The 21289-nt window shown below is 46.4% G+C and overlaps 1 protein-coding gene across 5 annotated transcripts in view; it reads right to left on the bottom strand.

Moving 5' to 3' along the window:
- GNG12 (G protein subunit gamma 12) overlaps positions 1-21289 on the bottom strand; it is a 136647-nt gene that overhangs the window by 71140 nt on the left and 44218 nt on the right. For 3 of the 5 annotated variants that reach the window (XM_069093376.1, XM_069093378.1, XM_069093377.1), the window contains exon 2: positions 10276-10327. The exons of 1 other annotated variant lie outside the window; for it this stretch is intronic. The gene's annotated coding sequence lies outside the window, so the exon portion shown is untranslated. Of the gene's footprint in view, positions 1-9312; positions 9323-10275; positions 10328-21289 lie in introns of those variants that run through there. One more of the 5 variants, XM_069093379.1, reaches the window with a different exon arrangement.

The raw sequence follows: 21289 nt of genomic DNA, 5'->3' as shown, positions 1-21289 counted from the left end.
AACTCCCAAGACTATAAATTGGCCCCTAGTTGGCCCAGAGTGCTGGGCTTGGAGTCAGGAAGACCTGAGTTCAAATTGCACCTCAGACATGAGCTGGGTGACCTGCCTGCCTCAGTTTCCTCATGCGTAAAATAGATTCAGTGGCTCAGCATATCTTAAAGCATTATATAAAGGCCAGCTACTATTACTCTGGATCTAGGGTCCTGTGAGAAGCTGTACCTTAGGAAGGCTTCCCTCTACACCAACAAAATCACAGCAGCACCTTGGACTTTCAGAGCACTATGTAAGGGCTGTGAAGACTGAGATCCTCCCCAGACCCCCGCAGGGGGGTTTTTCCTTCCTTGCTCAGTCTGCTCTAGATGCCCTTCACAAACTCGGGGCTCCCTCCAGATGGCTCCCTTTGGATTCCCCACTTGCTTACTTCCTTGGGTCCTGTGAGATCCGTCTCTGAGCCAGAAAGGCCACCAGGCCTGGTGGGTCTGAATCTTGTCTTCCATGTATGACCCACATGACCTTGTGCAGATCGAGGAGGGGGCAGTGTTCCCATGATCCTGTGTCTGGCTCCACTCTGACCCTCCCATCAATAATGGGACAGGAATGAGCTCAGCCAGCGATTCCTCAGCCTGGGGAGGGTGGAGGTTCAGGGAGCCTGCACCACCACGGGCGGACTGACTGACTCTGTGGTGGCTGCTCAGCCGGTGCTGGTCGCCAGTTATTCAGTGGCATGGGGGAGAGTAGGGACTGAGGTATGTGGTGGGAACGTTGGTTGGTTGTTTTTTCGTAGGCTCTTAGAAGCAGCTGGAGGTGCCAAGTGCACAGAGCACTGGGTCTGGAGTTCAAATTCATTCTCAAACACTTAGCTGTGGGAGCCTAGGGCCAGTCCTTTCACCTCTGTCTGTCTCAGCTTTACCATCTGTAAAATGGGGATAATAACAGCACCTATCTCCCAAGGCTGTGAAGATCCAGTGAGATAATGTGTGTTGGAGCCCAGCGCCTAGTAGGCTTCCCTTCCTTTGCCCTCCCCTGGCTATAATTTTGGCGTAAATATCTAACAGTAAAAGCTAATTACATTAAATAGTTAAAGGAAACTCTACAGTTAGTCATCAGCATCTAATAAAGGGAACTCAGCTGGGGGGGACTCGAGTTGAGGGCCAGGAAGGGAAGCTGTTGCTGGCTAAGTTCTGGGACAGTGAGCCAGGGCCCCTTCCCTAAGGTCCAGTCACGATTCAGAGGAAGCAGAGGGCACAGTGGTCAGTGGGCACCTCTCCCACCTCTGAGCCTTTGCATGGCTCAGCCTCTGTGCTCTCCTGGCTTCCTTCAAGGCTCAGCTGGCTAGAGGGGCCATTTCCTGGTCCCCATCACTCACGGATGTCTTTCTAGCTGTTTCAGGAGTAGCTTGTGGCCACCCAAGCATCTCCATGCTTGCTCCCCATCAGAATGCAGGGTCACTGAGGGGAGTTTGGGTTTTTACATATTTTCTGCCTTTGTTTTTGCTTCCCTTTGCCTCTTCACTACAGTGCCTGGAAACTGTAAGGAAATAACAAATGCATGTTAGCTGAGAAGCCCGACATTTCACAGATGAGGAACCGGGCCCCAAGACATCAGGGTCACACAGCCAGTATTGATCAGACACAGGATTTAAACCAAGTCTGTCCTGACTCTGAGTGTAAATATGAATGAAGTGACTGGCCCAGAGTCACAGAGACTGACCTGGATTGGGAGTCATGAGATCGGGGTTCAAAACCTGCACCTGTCACTTATGATCTGTGGGACCTTGGATAAGTCACTGCCTCTCTGGGTCTTAGACAAGATGGCCTCCAAAGTCTACTCCAGCTGGAAATGGAGCATCTTAAGCATTGCTCATCTTCAGGCGTGAGCCTATTCAATCCCATGGTGGTGGATGTGGCCGCCGCTCTGGGCTGCTGAGGTCCCTTCGGACCCTGTGTCTGTCCTCTCAGCTGGGCCTGCCAGCTCTGTGCCACTTGCAAATTGGATGAACAAGAGAGCCAATAATGAAGGCCCGCAGTGCGCCAGAGCGACCTCCCTGAGGAGAACCAGCCCAGCAGCAAGAAATACGGTGGCCAGAAAGAGGGCGGCTGAGAGTCAGGGGCCCGCAGGAGGTGGAGGCAGCCCCGAGTGCAAATCCTGCCTCAGACACTCAGTCAGCTGCTGCGAGCCCGGCCAAGTCACTCAGCCCTTTTTCAGCCTCAGTCTCTTCATCTACCAAATGGGCACAATCATAGCGCCGCCTTTACAGGGTTCTTGTGAGCACTGAGCAAGAGTGCGGGGCAGACCGAAAAGGGCTAAGGGAATGTTACCTGGGAGCACATACTGAAAGGGAAGGGCCCTTCAAGGCCACCTCGCTCGCACCCCTCATTTTACAAGAGGGCAAGTTTCCCTCTTCTTTAAAATGAGGATGACAACTGAAATCAGATGTGGGAATTTGGTGGGATTTTATGGACAGAGATAGGAATAGGAACACGTATTAAATAAACAAAAACAATAAAATTAACAAACAAAATAAATATGCAAATACAAATAAAATACATAAAATCCTTTGCAAACCTCACACCACCAGATGAATGTGAGCTGCTGTTAGGATTAATGCAGATTATCGACATTATTATTGCCATTAACGAATCGATGATGATGATGGTGCCAATGTTAGAAGAACACAAGGCCAGCCTCCAGACTTGGGAGATTCCCCGTGGAGAACGGATAAGAGCTGTGCCTGGGATGCGGGGTGCAAGAACGGACTGGGGGTTTCAATTCTGCAGGATTCGTTCAGATGGATGAGATCACAAACCCATCTGAACATAGAGAGAGCATATTACTGTTTCCCAGCTCCTGGGCCTGAGGGCAGACATCTGGAGGATCGAAGAATTATTACAAGGGATCCTTATCCAGTTATGTTTTCTCAATTGATAGAGGTTAATAATACAGTATTATGTATGTGTGTGTGGACATTGCAAAGAGGACCTCGTACTAATGAGAAAGTAGGAAAAGATGGATTGGGGAGGAAGCATTCAGTGGCTGAAACGGACTGAGCTGTAAGAGCCCTCTGCCCACAGGAAGGACTCATGGACACAGGGAAGTCCCCTTCCTCAATCAAGCAAGCATTTCTTCAGGGCCCCCCCACAAGCCAGGCATTGGGCTATACACCAAGAACACAAGGACTCAGCATGGAATCACCCTTCCTCCCAAGAAATTGCCATTCTGATGGAGAAGACAAATACATTCCGTGTGTGTGCGCACATGCACACATAAACGTCAATATAAAGTGAATAAAATAAAAATACAGTCTGTGCCCTAAGGCAGAAGACAGTACGGAGGCAGGGGGAGGACAGCTTGGGGGATCAGGAAAGGCTTCCTGGTGTCTAAGCAGCATCAAAGGAAGATGTTTCCAGAGATGGAGAGGGGCCAATGGGAAGGAATGGAGAGCCAAGGAATGGAGAGAGGGTCAGCATGGCTGAAGGGGCCAGCCCGAAGGAGGCTGCCTCTCAGGGTGACTGACCATCAGGCTCAAGTGAGACAAAGCACCCAGGGCACCCTGCTGCTGTGTGCAAAGGTAAGTTATTGCGACCGATAACCCTAATAAGCCGATGCCATTAAGTAATTAATGACATAAAGAATAATAATAATTACTTCTTGTTAACGGGGAGGGGGATGGTGATTTGCATCCAGACATTTCTGCCTCATGATGCAGCTGCCAGGAATGCCTTGGTCAGAAGTGGGGCCTGCCTCTGCCTGAGCAGCCCCAAGGCCTGGCCAGTCATGGCCCTGTCTGGGCCTCTTCCCGAGGCTCTGACTTCATCTGATTGTGTGGTATGCCCACATCTGCAGAATGGGGGGAGGTGCTGAAAGTCCAAGAATGAATGAATGGGGCATTTATTTAGTTCTGACTCTGGGACAGGCACTGGGCTACAGAAATAAGCCACTCCCCGCCCTCAGGGAGCTTCCCTTCTAATGGAAGAGATAACATCTACTGGGGAACAGGACAAAGATGGTCAGAAGGGAGGGAGGGGAGTAGATGGACACATCCAGGAGCAAGGGCGGAGGCTGATGTGATTATGGGTCCCAAACTCAAACTGGGGAAAGAGGAGGGGCCCTGCTGCTATCTAGACCCTGCTGGGGAACACAATGAGGCAGAACTGAGGCCCTCCCAGCAGAGAGCTCTCACCCATCAGGAGAGGGCCCAGGGCAGGAAGCCCAGAGCTGAGACGACTGAGGTCTCCAGGGTATCATCAGGGGCACAGCACCAGGAACACAAATGTGTTTAAGAGCTGCTTTATCTAGCTACTCACTCATCCATCCATCCATCTATAGATCTACCTATCCATCACTGGCCTAGCCTTCTGTCTCCATCTATCGCCTCTCTAAGATCGTCTATCTATTACCTGTCTATCCATCTGTCTCTGTTCATTTATCTATCTATCCCCCTAGCTAAGATTGCCTGTCTATCCATCTGTCTGTCTAGCTAACAATCTTATCAAAGAGAGAAGATGCCTCTCCTCCAGTTCATTCTCTAAGCTTTCCTTGAAGGAAATGACATATGTTCTCACACTCATACTCATACACACACACCCTCACACACACATACACACATGTGCCAGGATTTTGGAATTACAGCACGCACCTCTGTAGAAGCAGAGAGGGATACTGGGTTTGCAGTTGAGGACAGCGGGCTCTGGGCCTTGAGTCTCTTCACCTTCAGAATAAAAGGGTGGGCGACCCCATCATCTCAGCACTCCACTTACTTTATGACTCCAAACCCCAACAAACTCTCACTGGGGGTGGGGGACACAACAAGCATCGCCTCTCCAACGTATCCCACAAGGGGTCCTCCAGTCTCTTCCTGAAGACCTCGAGAGGGGAGGCCCACTCTGCCCCATTGCCACCCTCATTACCACTCCCAGAACTTCCCACCCTAAGGCAACATGGCCCCTCAATGAATGGATGGCCAGATGTCCGCTTTGCAGGCTTCACCCTTGAGGAGTCTCAGACGATTGATCTGTGCGATGGGGACTCAGGAAGATGGTGTGTCGGCGTCATGACCCAGAGGCCTCCAGGAACATCTCGCTAACCCTAACTAACACACAGATCACCTTCAGGAGCACAGCCCACAGAGGCCAGGGCAGGGTGCCTGAGCCCCTCCCCCTCCATCTTCCTCCCCCTTCCCCCACAGACTTAGGCGCCCTGTCTCCTCCATCTCTCAGCTGGAAGACTTCCTTCCAAGGCCCCATGAGCCCATTCAGCCTTAACCACTGCGATGAGAATATGGGAACAGAAGCCCAAGGGACCCCCAGTCCCTCCCTGCCCCCCATACATATTTTAGTGTCTTTGGTAGAGAGGCTTTTATCAGCCCAGAACCTTGGGGAAAAGAAGAAACGCTAGCAACATCACACATGCAAAACCCACTACGAAAAGTGTCAGAGTCAGAATCAATAACCTCTCATTACCTATTTGACGTACACGGCACAGCAGGGATTAATCTGGGTCTTACGCACCAAGATCCTGGGAGAGCGACACAAACCCCCACGTGTCTAGGACACAGCAATGACTGCCTCCCCCTCCCCTGCCTCTCTTGTATGGTCATGGTGGTCTGCGTGGTGACATCTCCACTGGGACCTCCTCCAGGACAGCCTGCTACTTGCTTTTCTTTGCAGGGCCCGGCACACAGTAGGAGCTTACTACCTGACTGAACCGTTCAGACATACGATCTATGGCTTTCTAACAAACTGCAGATTCCAAGTCCTGTAGGTGACAAGATGGCGGCCTCGGCTCAGAAGAGTCCGAAGATTTGGGTCTAAGTCCCAAGAGTTCTAATCTAATCACTGATCAGGGAGGGCCTTTTTCCTTGCAGAAAATCCAAACTGGCCTCTGCCATTTCCACCGATTTCTACTTGTCCTATCCTTTGCATCCAAGCAAAACAAATATGGTAGACCTGTAAACACTTGCTTTTGTGCCTCCCCCCAAATCTTCTCCTAACCCCACTTATTTGACCTAATTTCATCTGATGAACTCGCTGACTGTGTTCCCATCTAACGGCTCTCTTACGGATGGGCCCCAGCTCCTCTCTGTCTCTGGTCAATGACATCTATGGGACATAATGTCAGGCACTCCCTTTTTAAAGCTTAATGTTTTCAATGAACAAATATAATTTTATCTCCTCCCAACTTTCTCCATTTGAAAAGAAAACCAAAGAAAACCCTTGTCACAGATATGCGCAGTCAAACAAAACGAGTTCTTCCAACAGCCATGTCCAGAAACGACGGCTCATTCTGCTTCCTCAGTCTATGACCTCTCTGCCAGGAGAGAAGTCTTAAGCATCCTCGCTGGTCTTGTGGAATCATGGCTGGTCAATGCACTGAGGAGAGTCCCTGAGCGGCCTTTACTGTGTCATTGCTATCGCACACACTGCTTTTCTGCATCAGCTCATACAAGTCTTCTCAGGTTTGTCTGAAATCATCATTTCTTACAGCACAATAGCACTCTTTCATGCCATTCATGTACCATCACGTTTCCCAAACGAGGGCCAGGCACTCCCTTAGCTTCCAGTACTTTGATACCACAAAAAGGTTTGCCTCTTGAGAATCACCATGCCAGCTGCCCCCTCAGCACCGGTCCTTCGCCCTCTTCAGTCCCTTTTCTGGCTGGCCCACTCTCCTCCACACCTCTAGTGTACAAGTCTACAAGTACGAGGGGGGGCACCATGTTCAATGAGCCCGACTCCCAGGAAGGCCTCTGCTTTCTGACTCACTGGGAGGGCTAAGCACCCCGAGTTTTCAACAGTGTAAGGGCACCCCATGGTGGAAAGGGAAGAACAGGAAAATCTCATTTTCCACTTATGCTACACTTGAGAACAACCAGCCATTGGTGCAGACCCACTGGCCCTCGTACACTAAAGCGAACAGGTTAAGGAAAAGTAGAAATCAACCAAACCATTGCACTGTCATCCCTTATTCTAACCCAGGTTGGCTCCTTCTGTACATCCTTAACTCCTATGACCTTCTAGCTTGAGTTCATAGACCAAGGGATGGTTAAAGCTCACAGCAGGGACACTTGGTCCTGCTTCTATCATGGAGTCCTTTGTGTCAGTCTGGTGAAGCCCATGGATCCCTTCTCAGAGTAATGTCGTTAAATATATGTTTACCAAGGACACCAATTATATTGAAGTACAGTTATCAAAATATTAAAGGAACAATTTGTAATATATCTGATGGCAGATTTAATAATTTTGATGCAACTTTAAAGGCATGATGGGCACAAACACTATTTTGAGATATCTGTGACAAAGTCAATGTAATCGTTAAAGATCTGTGATTTCCCTTGGTCACAGAGTCACAGGTTATCACCAACCCTTGTCTGGTTTGTTGCCTGGATTTATAATAGAAGGAGGTGCTAAATCACAATTAGAAACTATGGAAAATAAAGCTGCAATTATTTTCTCAACCAAGTTCATCGGATCCCCTGAAATCTCTCCATGGGCCCCTCTCAGCACCCCAGAATCAGAGGGGCCAAGGAGATTATCTAGACTGACTCATTCATCAACCAATGAAGTAACTAAGGCGTAAACCCAGCTCTCCTCTCTGATTTATGTTAAATCATGGCTTAACCACACCTGCCTATGTTCTGATGCCTGCTCACTGGCACTGTGTGCCCAGGCCCCTCACCTTGTGCTTCTGGTCTAGTCATGCTTGGACACCAACCTGAAACACCTTCTTGGAGCCTTTGGCTGCCTACCCCTGCCAATCTCCCAGACTGCTAGAACAACTTAAAACCACACTGGTCACTCGTGTTTGTGAACCTGTACTGAATACCCTCTCATGGGCACTGCTCTACCCAGCTTTAAAGTTACCTAAACACTCATCCATGACACTAACTAGTCTTCTAGCCATAACCCTGTATTACTACAACCCATGATACTTGTAAGATATCTCTAGAGCAATATGCCCCAACAAGTTCCAATGGATACATGACCTAAATATGAAAGATTCTATCATTAAAATTAGAAGAGAATGAAAGAAGGCACAATTCTGGCTAGGGTGAAATTTCTTAACTAAATAAGGGACAGAGGTGATCATAAAAGATGATATACACAATTTCAACTATATAAAACTGTAAAAGCCTTTATGCAAATAAAATCAATGCAGCCATAATAAAAAGAAAAGTAGTCAAATGGGAAAAATCATCACAGCAAATATCTCTGATAAAGGTCTCATATGCAAAGGGAATATAAGAGGCCTACCCCCTTTTCTGTCTTTTTGATCTTCTAACACTTTACTCTCCTCCTTTCAGGGATACAAGACTACTTGCTGTTCCTCAAACTCAATATTCTGTCTCCTCCAATTCTATACCTTTTCACTGGTGTCTGTCTCCCACTCCTGGAATATACTCCCTTCCAACCTTTACCTCCTGGCTTCCTCAGTCTCTTCCAAGATCCACCTCAAATCCCACCTTCCTTAAGAGGCCTTTTTTGCTCTCCATCCCATCATCCTGCTAGTGACTTTCCAGCTACATGGAACATACGTTATATTACTATGCTATTTATATACTGTCTCAAAATGAAAGACTCAGAGAAGCTTGAGAAGTTTTGTCTGAACTGGTTCAGAGAGAAGTGAGCAAAATGAGTTCAATAATTTACAAGGTGACCATCATAATGTCCAAGTAAACACGGACAAGAGACTTCAGAATTCTCATCAATGAAGTGCACTATCTTGACTTCAGAGGATGGGCAGGAAAGCATGCCTCCTGACTCTCAGCAGACAGGTAGTGGGCTGCAGATGGAGAAGGAGGCATGTTTTCAGACATGGCCAACATACTGATTTACTGTGGATCTCTTTGTTACAAGGGAAGGTCCTATGGGTGGTAGGGAGGAGTTACTGGGAAGTGACAATGTTGTAAAAAAAAAAAAATTAATAAATTATTCAAAGCAAAAGAACACTTGGTCTAACCCGGCCTATTTTCATCTGGTATCAGTCAAAACCTAGTATCCCAGAGAGGGATGCTGCTCTAAGGGATTTTTCCCTTTCTCATCACAATCACAATACAAAAGGAAAAGCCTGTAACTCTCTATCAAAGTCCCCATTGAAATACTTCTTTTTCTACCCAAAACATAGGATCATCCCTAAAGAATTCAGTTAGTGAATTGCTCATCATACCACAAGCAAATAGGTCATAAGAAGGAGAAATTTCAGGAGGACAGGGGCCTGCGTAAGAAGTGGGCCGATCAGTCTTCAGCTACAGGCTAGATCCCGGGAGTTCAAATTCCTCTGCTATCTTAAAACGTTACTGCATTAAGGAGGGCTTGCAATAAGAGGCCACAAGCTGGGGCTTAGGAATGTTTGGATTCCAGGAGAGGTTTTCAGGTAATAGAATCACAGGATCTGAGAATTCAAAGGAACTTATGAGGTCACTGAGACCAAGGCCTGGCAGAATCAAAGCCTCCCTCTATAAGTGGTATCCATTTTTGACTTGGGAAGGGATAAGCTCACAAGGAATTCCATTAAACTTTTGGGTACCCTGATCGTTAGCAAGGTGGGCTTTTTTTTAATCTCTTTACATTCAGCTGATAATCTATAGTTTCTAGTTTCCACAGGATGGCTCCTAGCTCTGTCCACTGGGGAGAAGCAGAAAAAGTTTAATTCCTTTTATGCATTACAGCCCTTCGGATATATGAAAACAGTGATTCATTCCATCTCTATCTCCACCACCCCCAATCACCTCTTCTCCAGGCTAAAAAGTCTTCGCTCTTTCCACATAAGGCATGATTTTCAGCCTTTTTATTGTTCTGGCCCATCGTCTCCTCTACAATCCATCTAAATTTCAATCTTTTCCCTTAGCCCTGAACACAACACTCCAGATGGAGTCCAACCAAGGCTATATAGGCTTTCCACTTTCTTGACACTACCTGTGCCTCTCAGACCAGTTTAAGGTCTTGTTAGTTTAACCTGGCTTTCATTTAACAACAGGGGGGCTCATAATGACCTTGTAGTCCCCCAGACCCTCAGATCCTTTTCCAGTAACAATGACTGTTTAATAGCTACTCTTTCCCCAATGATGTCCTACCTGTATTCAAAGGTCTTTTGGCCACCAACAAGAATGTACAACTTTTTTTTCTGCAAGCATGGAAAACAGTTATTCTAGGGAAAAAACCCAAAGGTGGGTGAATAACCATTTAATTACAGTACAAGTCAAGCAACATTCCACTTGAATTCTTGAGTCACATGCAATTGCAAGTATTTTCCTTTAAAAATTAAACAGAAAGGACTTACCAATAAGAGGCTGTCTGACAGCGTGTTTTCTGGTTCAAACGGTCAAGGAAATCTGCAAGAACATTAAAACAAACATTCTATCGTAAGCAAGCCAACTTTTCAAAAGCTGTACTTTCAATCCTGAAACAGTGTTAGGTGTTTCTACTTCTAGTTAAAGATTAGCAAAAATTGCATAGCCTATTTGAGTGTAAAGATATTTTCCCCTGGATACTTCAATTTCCTGATGCTTGTTGATTTCCAGGTCACCTCTGTAAGTCAGTCTTTCAATTAATCAACAACTATTTTTAAGGAGTTTACTTTGTGGTAGGCACTGCGCCAGGGGCTGGGCTAACAGAGGAAAAAGTGAAACAGACCTGCCCTCAGGAGCTTAACTAGAATGGCCACCAATATCCCCCAAATAAGTCGGTACAAGTCTTCAGAAAAGCATTACTAGGAGCTGATAGTGGGAGATGTTCTAGATTTCTCTGAAATGCATTAGTTGGTGAGTTAGTCAATAAGCATTTATTAAATGCTTAGTATATGGCAGATGCTGCTAAAATCTAGACCAAAAAAGACCCTCAAAGTTGACATCTCAACAGCAGAGATAATATGTAAACAACTATGAACACAAAGGTTACACACAGAACAGACAGACGGCAGTCTGTGTAGGGAGGGAAGGGCTTCCTGCAGAATGCAGGATTTAAATTGAGTCACAAAAGGAAGTAGGAAATTAAGAGGCAGCAGAGAGGGGGCACAGAATGGAAAATGAGGGTTGTGTTCAAAAAACAGAAAGAGGACAGCAGAGAATGTGGAGGAAAGAAAAGGGGGGATGACTGGAAAGTAGGAAGGAGCCAAGCTGTGAATACCTTTAGTTGAAAAATAGATGAGTTTATGGTTGATCCTGGAATAAACAGGGAGCCTCTGACATTCCCTGAGTGGGGAAGGGGAGTGGATTCGGTCAGAACAACCCTTTAAAAATTATCTTGGCAGAGGGCGGGAGTGGAGAGACTTCAGGCAGGGAGGGCAATTTGAAGACTATCACAATAATACAATCTAGAGCTGATGAAATGCCTAAACAGAGGTGGGGTAGCAGACTGGAAAGGGACCTGTTGTGGCCATGTTGGGAAGGTGGGAGCGAGTGAGAGTACAAGAATGATGCTGAAGCTCACATCTTCCCCAGTACCCAGGAAGGGAACAGGGAAGGCTGGAGGCAATGACAAGCCCGGTTCTGGACACACAGAGACTGAGATGCCTTTAGGGCGTAGCTGGTGATGTAAGAAGGTCTGAGAGGGGTTAGCACCAGATAAGGAGATACCGGAATCACTGTATTAAGGTGATAACTGAGCCCACTGGAATTGATGAGATCAACAGGTGACACAGTAATATAGTAAGACCATGGTCCTAGAGATGGGGAAATGGCCACTAGGGGGCATAACGAATGCTGGATTAGGGCCAGGAAGACCTGAGTTTGAATTATGCCTCTGATGTTCTTTAGGCTGTAGGAAGTCATAATAATATTTACCTCACAGGCTTGTTGTGATTATCAAATGAAATAACCCATTTAAAATCCTACACAAATGTTATTACTTTTACAGTATAATTATTACAGCAGAAACAGCACTGGTCTTTAAGTCAGGAGACCTAAGTTTGAGGCCCACCTCTGATGCTTATCAGCTGGGTCACCCTAAGCGGGTCAATTTCTCTGAGGCTCAGTTTCCTCACCTCTAAAACTTGGGGTGGTCATTCACTTAGACTCCCCCCTACATTGGCTACTAGTAGTGAGGAAATTAGGTTCAATCTGACAAGCATTTATTAAGCACCTACTACATGCTGCGGCCCACTGGACTAAGTGCTCAGAATGCCAAGTCCTCTTCCTCAAGAAGTACCTTGTACCATGAAAAGTGAGACAGAAAGGTAAGTAAAAAATGTCGTTCTCAAAATCCGGCAGTTGTTAGGAGGAAGCCCCCATCTCTGCTGCCCTTTCTGTGATAGGATGTCAGCAGCAGTATCAACTAGAAAGGCCTGACTTGCATCCAATAATTTACTCAGCTTTAATCCAATTTGCATATGGGACTAAAGCAATCACAAATTAATGACACTTTCTGAAAGGTCTGACCACTTCCAGGCAAGCAGGTCTGTTGTTGATGTTGCTTTTTTCTTTCCTGGAAACCTGTAATCAATCTGCAGAAGGCAAAGGAAAGAAAACAGTCCCACTCTGGCTCCTCCAAGCTCCGGGGGTTTCCAATGACTTTCACAACGAGCCTGTCTGAAAGACCCATCTATTCCACATGGCTTGGAACATCAGCCACACATGGTCAGTCTCCTGGTCTGAAGGGATCTCTTCCCCCAGGACCTCCTCCCTACTCCCTGCCCCTAATAGACACTCAGTATCTCTCTATTTTCATATTCCCATCCAGGCCTACATAGAATCCCCTAAGGCAGCAGCTAGTGGCATTAACCTTGAAAAACACATCTTTTTTTTTTCCTCTGCAACAGGGGGAAAGACAAAAACTCCCAGATCTGGGGCAGATGCTGACCTCTGGAGAGGCAAGGCACTCTTCTCAGCTCACGTCAGAGGCTGGACCATGTCCCAGACCAGGCCTAATCACTAACAGATTAATGCAATTTTCTCTAACATCTACCCTCACTATTACAGACAGAATGTAAAGCACCTCCCATGGAAAAGGCTGGCTGCCTAAACTCCCCAATTCCCCACCAGATTCCACTGGCAGCTTTTTGAGGTCCTCCCATTCCCATGCTGTTAAAAAGGGGTGATTTTTTTCCAATATCAGTTCATTTTCAAACATTTTATTTATTTATTTTTCAAGGAGTTCCACCCACTCCGAAAAAGAAAAGACAAACCCCTTGTAACAAATATGCAAAGTCAAGCATATAAAATTCTAAATTGGCCAGGTCCAAAAAATCTAGGTCTCATTCTGCACCCCGAGCCCCTCAGCTCCAGCTGGGTGTGGGCAGCACTTTCATCATGCGTCACAGGGAATTGTGGTTGGTCACTGACTCAAATTCCACATTAGTTTATGAGATGTGGAATTAGGGGGGGTAGGAGAGGGACAAAAGGAGGCCTTGAATGCAGAGGACAAACCAGGTTGTGACTCTTTCCATTATCCACAATGCGTATTACGATTTTGAATTTTTTTTAATTTGGTTTTTCTGAGGTAGGGTGAGGAGGTCTTTGCTTCATTCTGTCTACCAGTCAGGAGTTTCTCTTTCATGCTGGCATACCTAGCCTTACTGTTCTCTCTCATCAAAACAAATGATAAGGGAAGACAATAAGAGATAAGAGAGGAGAGACCAGGGAATGGTCTTTATACCCTCAGTCAGTCATAGAATCCAGTATTCCCACTGGTCCTCTTGGAACCACTGTGTCTTCATCGGTCAAATGGGGACTTCCCCTACCTACCTTGTATACCCTCCCAGGCTGCAGAGGGGATCCAGTGTACACTTTGAGAAGCATGAGCCCCATCACAGAACAAATGTAGGGTATTACTATTATCATTAGCACACTGACATCACAGATCTCACAAAGTGACCGGTGGCCAGGGGGGAGCTGGGGAAGGTGGGACTCAGAGTCAGGGAGCTGAGGGAGGAGAGCAGGAGGGAAGCGGTGAAAATGCCTGGATTGGGGTGGGGATGAAGGGTCACGTGGAGCAGTGCTGCCTGAAAAACAGATCCATACAATTTCAGCAGATGCAGCCACACTGAACACCCCCAAACTTCATGGGATGAAAAGCTTTCAAACTATAGAGAAATAATAAAAGAACCAGAAATCATGTGGGAACAAGTGCAGGTACATTTTATTTATCCCATCATCCTGTCTGCTAGTCAGGTCATCCTGAGTATATTTTCTGTGAGCCCACAGAAGATGAGCTTAGATCCCAGTATTTTTATTCAACCACCAAAAAGTGGCCATTTTATCGGCCAGAACAATAATCTGTAAAAGATTAAACATAAAAGAATAATGGCAGGCTAGCAGCTTGTTCCCAGACTCTTTCTATCTGAACGCCATCAGAAAAGATGGGGAGAGGAGGCTGATGTGCGGTAATAACAGCTGTGGAGCCCACAAACAGCAATCAGCCAGACTTCTGTCCACAGGGCAGGGCTTGGAGTGGCAGGCGCCCGGGACAACTTTCACCACAGGGCCCTGCACAATTATCTCCCTCCCCCAAAGTGGAAAGGAGCTCTGTCTGGTGCAGCTCAAGAGGCTTCTCCAGCTTCTCTCATTTGGGGGGGGGGTATCGCCAGCATTCAGCATAGTGTTGGCAAGAATACTTCAGAGATGTTCGGCTTTCCTTCCTTCCTTCCCTTCCTCCTCCCTCCTTTCTTTTCTCCTTCTCTTCCTCCTTCAACTCCTTCCCTTCTTCTTCCTCCTTTCCCTTCCTCCTCCCAAATTTCTTTTCTCCTCCTCCCTCCTTTTTTCTTCCTCCTTCCTTCCTTCCCTTTTCCCTCCTTTCCTCTCTCCTTCCCTCCCTTCCTTTCCTCCTTCTTTCCTCTCTGTCTGCATCTGTCTGTCTCTCTCTGTGTCTTTCTCTTTCACAGATACTACATCCAAGAAAAGATCTCAATGATTATTCCATGTGGACACCCACAATGGGGGTCCTTCAGCAAATGAGTATATCTACTTGGGGAAACTCAGAGAGCCAACCCACCAGGATGGGCCTGGAGGAAAACAGGATTCTTTCTTGATTGTTCAAATTTCACTTAGAACTTAAAGAAAATAAAGATGATTATGCGAATATACAAATACATGAATGCTTTCTGTGATTCCCCCCACATGGAGAACCCCTCCACCAATACAGATCTCAACCCTAAGCCTAGGAAGGGCTGAGCTCAACTGAGGTACCACCTTCTACAGGAAACCTCCCTTCCACTTAGAAGTTACGCTGCATCTACACGGCATATATTTAAATTTAATATCCTTTGTAATACTATTTCTTTCCCCATCCCACTCCCTCAAAGTAGCATCCATGAGGACAGAGACCATATTTCTGCCTTTGCTTTACGTGATACCCAGTACATGCGAGGAAGTAATAAATGGTTAAGTCCTAGAAATCTGCTCGTCAGGCATAGTGGATAATGAAGTGCCCAAAGTCACGCAGCTGGGAAGTATAAGAGGTAAATTAGAAATCAAGCCTCTCCTGAATCCTAGGTCACCAAATACTAACCTGGTCTTTATTTTGTATTTGGAAAGGAAGGCTTGGTCAATGAGGGCCCAGCTCTTAGAGTGCCTGCTGAACCAGATGAAAATGTCGTGGGGAATATTTAAGAAAATAAAAATACAACAAAACATGGAAAGTATGACGTTTAAAACCAAATAAACATGCCCCCACAATGATCCTTCTGTATGGACTGGTGGCCGCTGTCTCTGTCCCTCAGAACATGCTGGGATCAGGCCTTCCTGGTGTGTTACAGTCTTCTCTTCTCTCCTAGCTTGCGTCTAACAGGTGAAGGCTGGTGAGCCCCATTCTGGCCATGAGTGACTGGACTGGGGGGGAAAGGCTGCTCGCGTGTGGTGATGAGGAGCTTTCTGGGTTACTGAGAGAGTGCGGGCACAGAGCCCCAAGTAAGTTTGAATACAAAAGGACTGATGCACTCCTTCACTATCTCTTTGTTCTCTTCCTTCTTCGAGGCAACCAAGACTTGAACTTGGCAGCAGAAGGGGAGGGGCAGTGGCTTAGGGGATTGAGTACTTGGAGACAGAATTAACCAGGTTATGACCACATGGGCTTCAAAAGGTTGGAAAAACTATCAGAGGTCCCTCAGCAACGGGAGTTGGTAACAGCGGCAGCAAAGTCCAGTGAGGAGCCCCTCAGAAGGCAGGGGAGTGAGTGGCTGAAACCCAGCAGGGGACTGCTCTATAACCTGGAACCCCTCCGCCAGCAAGGAGGCTGCCAGCAGGCCAGATGTGAACCTGGTGGAGGCTGTGCCAGGGGAGAAAATGACTTCTGGGGCCAGGAGTAACAACGCATCCTTCTGCTCCTATAACTTGTCTCATGACTTTACGTTTGAGCTCATTCACCCCAGGGACCTTGTAAGTATGGAATGGCAAACATGCCTACTGCCTTCTAGCTGCTGTTCTTCTCCGTAAACACCCTTATATAAACGCTAATTTATGTCAAGTAAGTTGACTGATACTGGCAAACCCACCGCATAGGGACTCAGGAATAACAACATTAGAAGCTACGATCCCTAAGGGTTACCCCAGAATCCTAAGGGGGAAAGAGTTAGCCCCACTCTGGTGGTGGAAAGTAAGAACCATGAACCCACCTCCAACCACGCTAGGAGACTAAGTCCAGGGTGGGGGCAGGGGGAGGGTGTAGCACACGTACTTTGTATTTATTTATGTTTGTGCAAACTAATTCCTCCCAATATAAGCTCTTTGAACACAGGGACATTTTTTTCTGCTTTGCATTTCCAATACCTGGCACCATGTCCTACACATTCTAGATCGATCAATTAATTGACTGGTCCTGTGCTTTCATGGTTATAGAGTCCCCTAGTGCAGAACACTGTCCACTAATTCAGATTAGTGGCTGCTCAGGAATTTGTGGGCTTAGAGAGTTTGGCGCTCTGAGAGGCTCAGTGACCCCCCATCAGTCACTATGTAGGAAGGGGGAGGATCAACCAAGATCTTCCTAATTCCAAGGCCAGGTGGCAGCTCACCCCGCCATTCGGAAAATTATGATAATCACTTAAAAGTATGACCATTAAACACTATCCTTGGTATGAGTTTACTTTAACAACTCTTAGGATAGTTAAACTCTAAAAAAAAAAAAATATCGGGATGCAAATCCCAGATTTAACCAAAGAATTACTTTCTGGATGGATTAGGCAAAGCGCAAGGTTAGCTTAAAGAAAAAGGATGACAAATGAACAGACAAAAAAGGGATTTGCCCGGGGGCTTTTGGTTGTTTTTCAAAAGTCTCTTTGGGCCCTTGTGTGCCCTACGTCCTTGGGGCCTTCGTGGCAAGGACACTGCAGAGGGTTGCCATTTCCTTCTCCACTGGATTAAGGATTAGTCCGGCCTTCTGTTCACCACCTTGGTGACCATATGCCATAATGGCCAGAGGTTGGACCTGGAGTCAGGAGGCATGGGGTTTGATTCTGCCTCTGAATCTTACTGGGTGACTCTGGGCAAGTGAAACTCTGCGAGCTTCAGTTCTGTTATCTGAAATGGGCAGAGTGAGAACACCCATGGCACCCCTCTCAGAGGGTCCAAGCACATGCTAAGAGTTCTGCTACAGAAACATCACCTGTTATCACTGTGGTCTTTTCCTTCCCAAGAAGGACAGTTTGCTAAGAAAAAGCATAGGAAAAGGTGACTGACTATAACAGCTTATGTTTCTACAGCCCTTGGGAGCCTGCAAAGAGAGGCCTTTTCTCAACAATTCATTTTACTGACCAGGACCATCACAGAGTAATGAGTCTTGACTAGGGCCATTTAGTAAATGGCAGCTCTTGAATTCAAACCCAGATCTCCTGACTCCCAGTCCAGAACTCTCTACCATTTCTTTCTCTTTTTTTTTTTTTGGAGGGCAATTGGGGTTAAGTGACTTGCCCAAAGTCACACGGCTAGTAAGTGTGTCAAGTATCTGAGACCAGATTTGAACTCAGGTCCTCCTGACTCCAGGGCTGGTGCTCTATTCACTGCGCCACCTAGTTGCCCCCTCTACCATTTCTTGAAGAAGGCTTTGCCAGGCCTCCAGAATCTCAGTGCCTTCCCTCACCCACCCTTTCTATGCTTTCTTTGTACAAATGGAAAAATCAAAATTCGTATTCCACCCCCATGCTTACATCCTGTATGACCTTGGGTAAGTCACGCCAGCTCCCCAGGCCTCAGTTTCCTCATATGTAAAATGAGGAGGCTGGACTAGATGGCCTTTGAGGTCCTTTCCAGTCCATTTATGATGCTATGTTTTTTTTTTTAATCCATTATTAGCTTGAAAAATTTGGTTTGGCTTTGTTTTTTGTCATTTAAATAAAATTAAGAAACACTATAAAGGTAAATTAGGAGTTCAGTTAAAACCAGAACATTCTATTATAAAGCCCTATGTATACCCCTTACTTAGTTCTTTTAACTTCAGCAAATGTATAGCCCCAAGAGAGCTCTTGTACATGCATGGTCCTGAAGCCTACATTTGTTTAGGTACCTCTGGATTCCATTGAACAGAGTGTGTGAAAATGCTTCCAACCTTGGACACAGCAGTAGAAGCTTTTAGTCGTGTCTGTGAGGTTCCTGCCCCCCACCCCCTCCTCCTCTGGAAAGTGCAGTATAAATGATCTCCCCTTTCCTCCATGAACGCTGTCTATCCATGTGTCTGCACCTATACCATGAACCCACCTACAACCACTCTGGGGGCACAGATACAGCCTGGGGAACATCTGTTTCCTACTATCATGAAAGCCCACAGGAAACCATTCAGGTAACTACAAAGTAAAGATCTGCATAGAATTATTATGCTGAAATATCCCTGTCATACAACCTACAAGGGCACGTTCTGAAAAACAGAGCAGTCCAGCAGGGGAAATTTCTAACTCTTCCTGAAATAAGCCACATTCCAGATGATTTCCACTAAGTTGGGCTTCAAACAAACAATGCTATTAAGCCCCCTGATCCTGGCCTACCCTGATGGACAAGTCCCTAATCCAAAACAGTACCCAAGGACAACGTCAGTGGACGTTCCAAGGATCTGAGGAATGGGGCGGTGTCATGGCATACCGGAAACATCCCTGGATTCTGAGTGAGAGAAACTGGTTTGAAGACAAGCCTTACCACTTATTACCCAAGTCACCTTGGGCTAAATATTTAGCTTACCTCTGCTGAACTTCAGCTTCCCCATCTATCAAATGAAGGAAGTGGATTGGATGCCCTCTTACATCTCTGAACCTATGGTCTCTGTTGGAGTCAACCTTGCTTAAAGAAAACCCTTCTGCCATGCATTAGTCTGCTTTCCTCCCTTAGGAAGGTACAATGTGATTGTTAAACACTGTTCACTGTCTCTCTGAGGACAGGAGATCCTGGGGAGCCTTTGGCAGGTTCTCATGGCCTAGCACCATTAATCAGTCATTCAGGTAGCCTTTAAGTGCCTATAGCACTGGAGAAGGTTCTATGGACACAAAGCAAATTGAAACTATCCCTGCCCTCAGGGCACTTACATTCTATTAGGGAAATGAGCACTGGCACACACAAAAGTATATATGACATATAAGTAAAGTGTAGCAAGGTTGGACTGGCTCTTGAAGTTGGCTCAGAGCTGCCACTCTGAGCTGCAGATGACCATGTAGGACCCTACCTTCTACCACACAGGACTCAGGCTAAAAGGTTTGTACTTTGAGTTGATGAAGACTCCCAGTATTTTTCTTTCTAGCTCCAAAATAGTGTCAGGGCTGTTTCAAGTTGCTTCCTGATAGGGGACTGCAGAAGGGGTATGGGTACAGCTGGAGCTATTCCATACATCACCCCAACCCCTAGCCTCCAGGAAAGCCTGGGGTTCTGGCTGCTCCATTCATGCCTTTTCTTTCTCATCTTCTGTGAAAGAGTCAGTACCTATATCAAGGTGGACAGTTACAGGTATGGAAGTAACCTTATGGGTTTGAGACATCCCATTCAATTAGACTTGAACTGGCGGTGGAGAAGGAATCCATGGCCGCCGCTGTTCTTGGAGAGGAAGGTCACCGACAAAAGGACTGTCCTAAGCGGATTTGTCCTGGGCGCTGTTCAGACAGTGCAGAGCAGAGGGGAAATGTACAGTGCTTTAGGAATCCTGCACACTACAAGCTTAAGTATCAGCTTCCCACCAGATTGTAACAGTAGCTATGAGTTGTTACTAAATCCTGTTTTAAAATCATTCTGTTTATGCAAGCTATGTGTCTTTTATGTTTAGCATTTCTTTTGGTGTAGGAATAAATTATCTGTCCCATATCTGATTTGCATTAAGTATTTTTTAACTCTCCCTTTGGGTGAAACACCAGATGTGAGCCATAACCTAAGTTATAAGTAAAGCTGTTCCCATATGCTGGGGTTAGGATTAATGAGCCAGAGTCTAACCCTTCTCATTAGAGGACAAGCTCCCCAGGACTGAACTCGGTCTAAACTGAATGTCACACAACAGGAGGCAGGTATAGTATCCCAGAATAGTATCTTAATGTTAGAAAAAATAAAACAAGGAAATTTGTGGGAGAGCCTGCATTTGTACTGAGGACAGGGCCTACCTTTTTATTAATAATATTTACTGTATTGGAGCTGACTTTTAAAGCGAACAAATGAAACCCTGACATCAACCATCCCCTACCCCCTCCCATTTACCCTTGGTATGTTAGGTATAATATCCCCTCTGAAACCTAAAGGGCCTGTGGTTTTAATGGTACAGATATTTCCTCCACTCATGCAAATCAAAGTCCCTCCACAGACAAGCTTCAGTGTTTCCAGATACATCATCGGCCCCTTTCAAAGGGAAGCTTCCTTGAGGGCAGGGGCTGACTTGGCTTTTTCTTTGTATCTTATCCAGACTTGGCCAGGCTGATTTTCAGATGGCAGGCACACTGTCCAGACCTGAGACCTACCCCAGTTGTCAGAGGCCCTTCCAGAGCTTTCTCTTGACCTAACATTACCTCCGGGTTACAGCAAAGCATCAGAGGATCACAGATTGAGAATTGGCAGGGGCCTGAGTGGCCATCCAGCTGACCAGAAGAGGAGCCTCAAGGGCAAAGAGGTGAGGATTTACCTGGGCTCACCCAGTCACCAGAGTCACCTGGAGAGATGGTGCAGTGGAGTGGACAGAATGCTGGACTTGGGGTTCAGAGCCAGTTTTCACTGTCTTTCCAGGAGGGCTTTAATTCTCCAAATTCTGGCTAACTGACAGTTAAAATAAGTCTGGCTGACATTTGGTTCTCTAGGACGTATCATGCTTTTTCTCTCTCTTTTTTTGTTGGGGGGGGGGGAGGGAGGATTTCTCTTACTCAGCCACGAGACTCCAGAGTCATTATACAAATATTTGGGTTATGTCCGCTGCAGAAA

This window comes from Petaurus breviceps, unplaced genomic scaffold (genome assembly GCF_028583685.1).
Source record: "Petaurus breviceps papuanus isolate PSGF00001 unplaced genomic scaffold, PetGlider_PUasm1.0 208, whole genome shotgun sequence".
NCBI lineage: Eukaryota > Metazoa > Chordata > Mammalia > Diprotodontia > Petauridae > Petaurus > Petaurus breviceps.
Note: the sequence above shows the minus strand (reverse complement) of the source record. Positions and strands in the feature narration are given on the sequence as shown.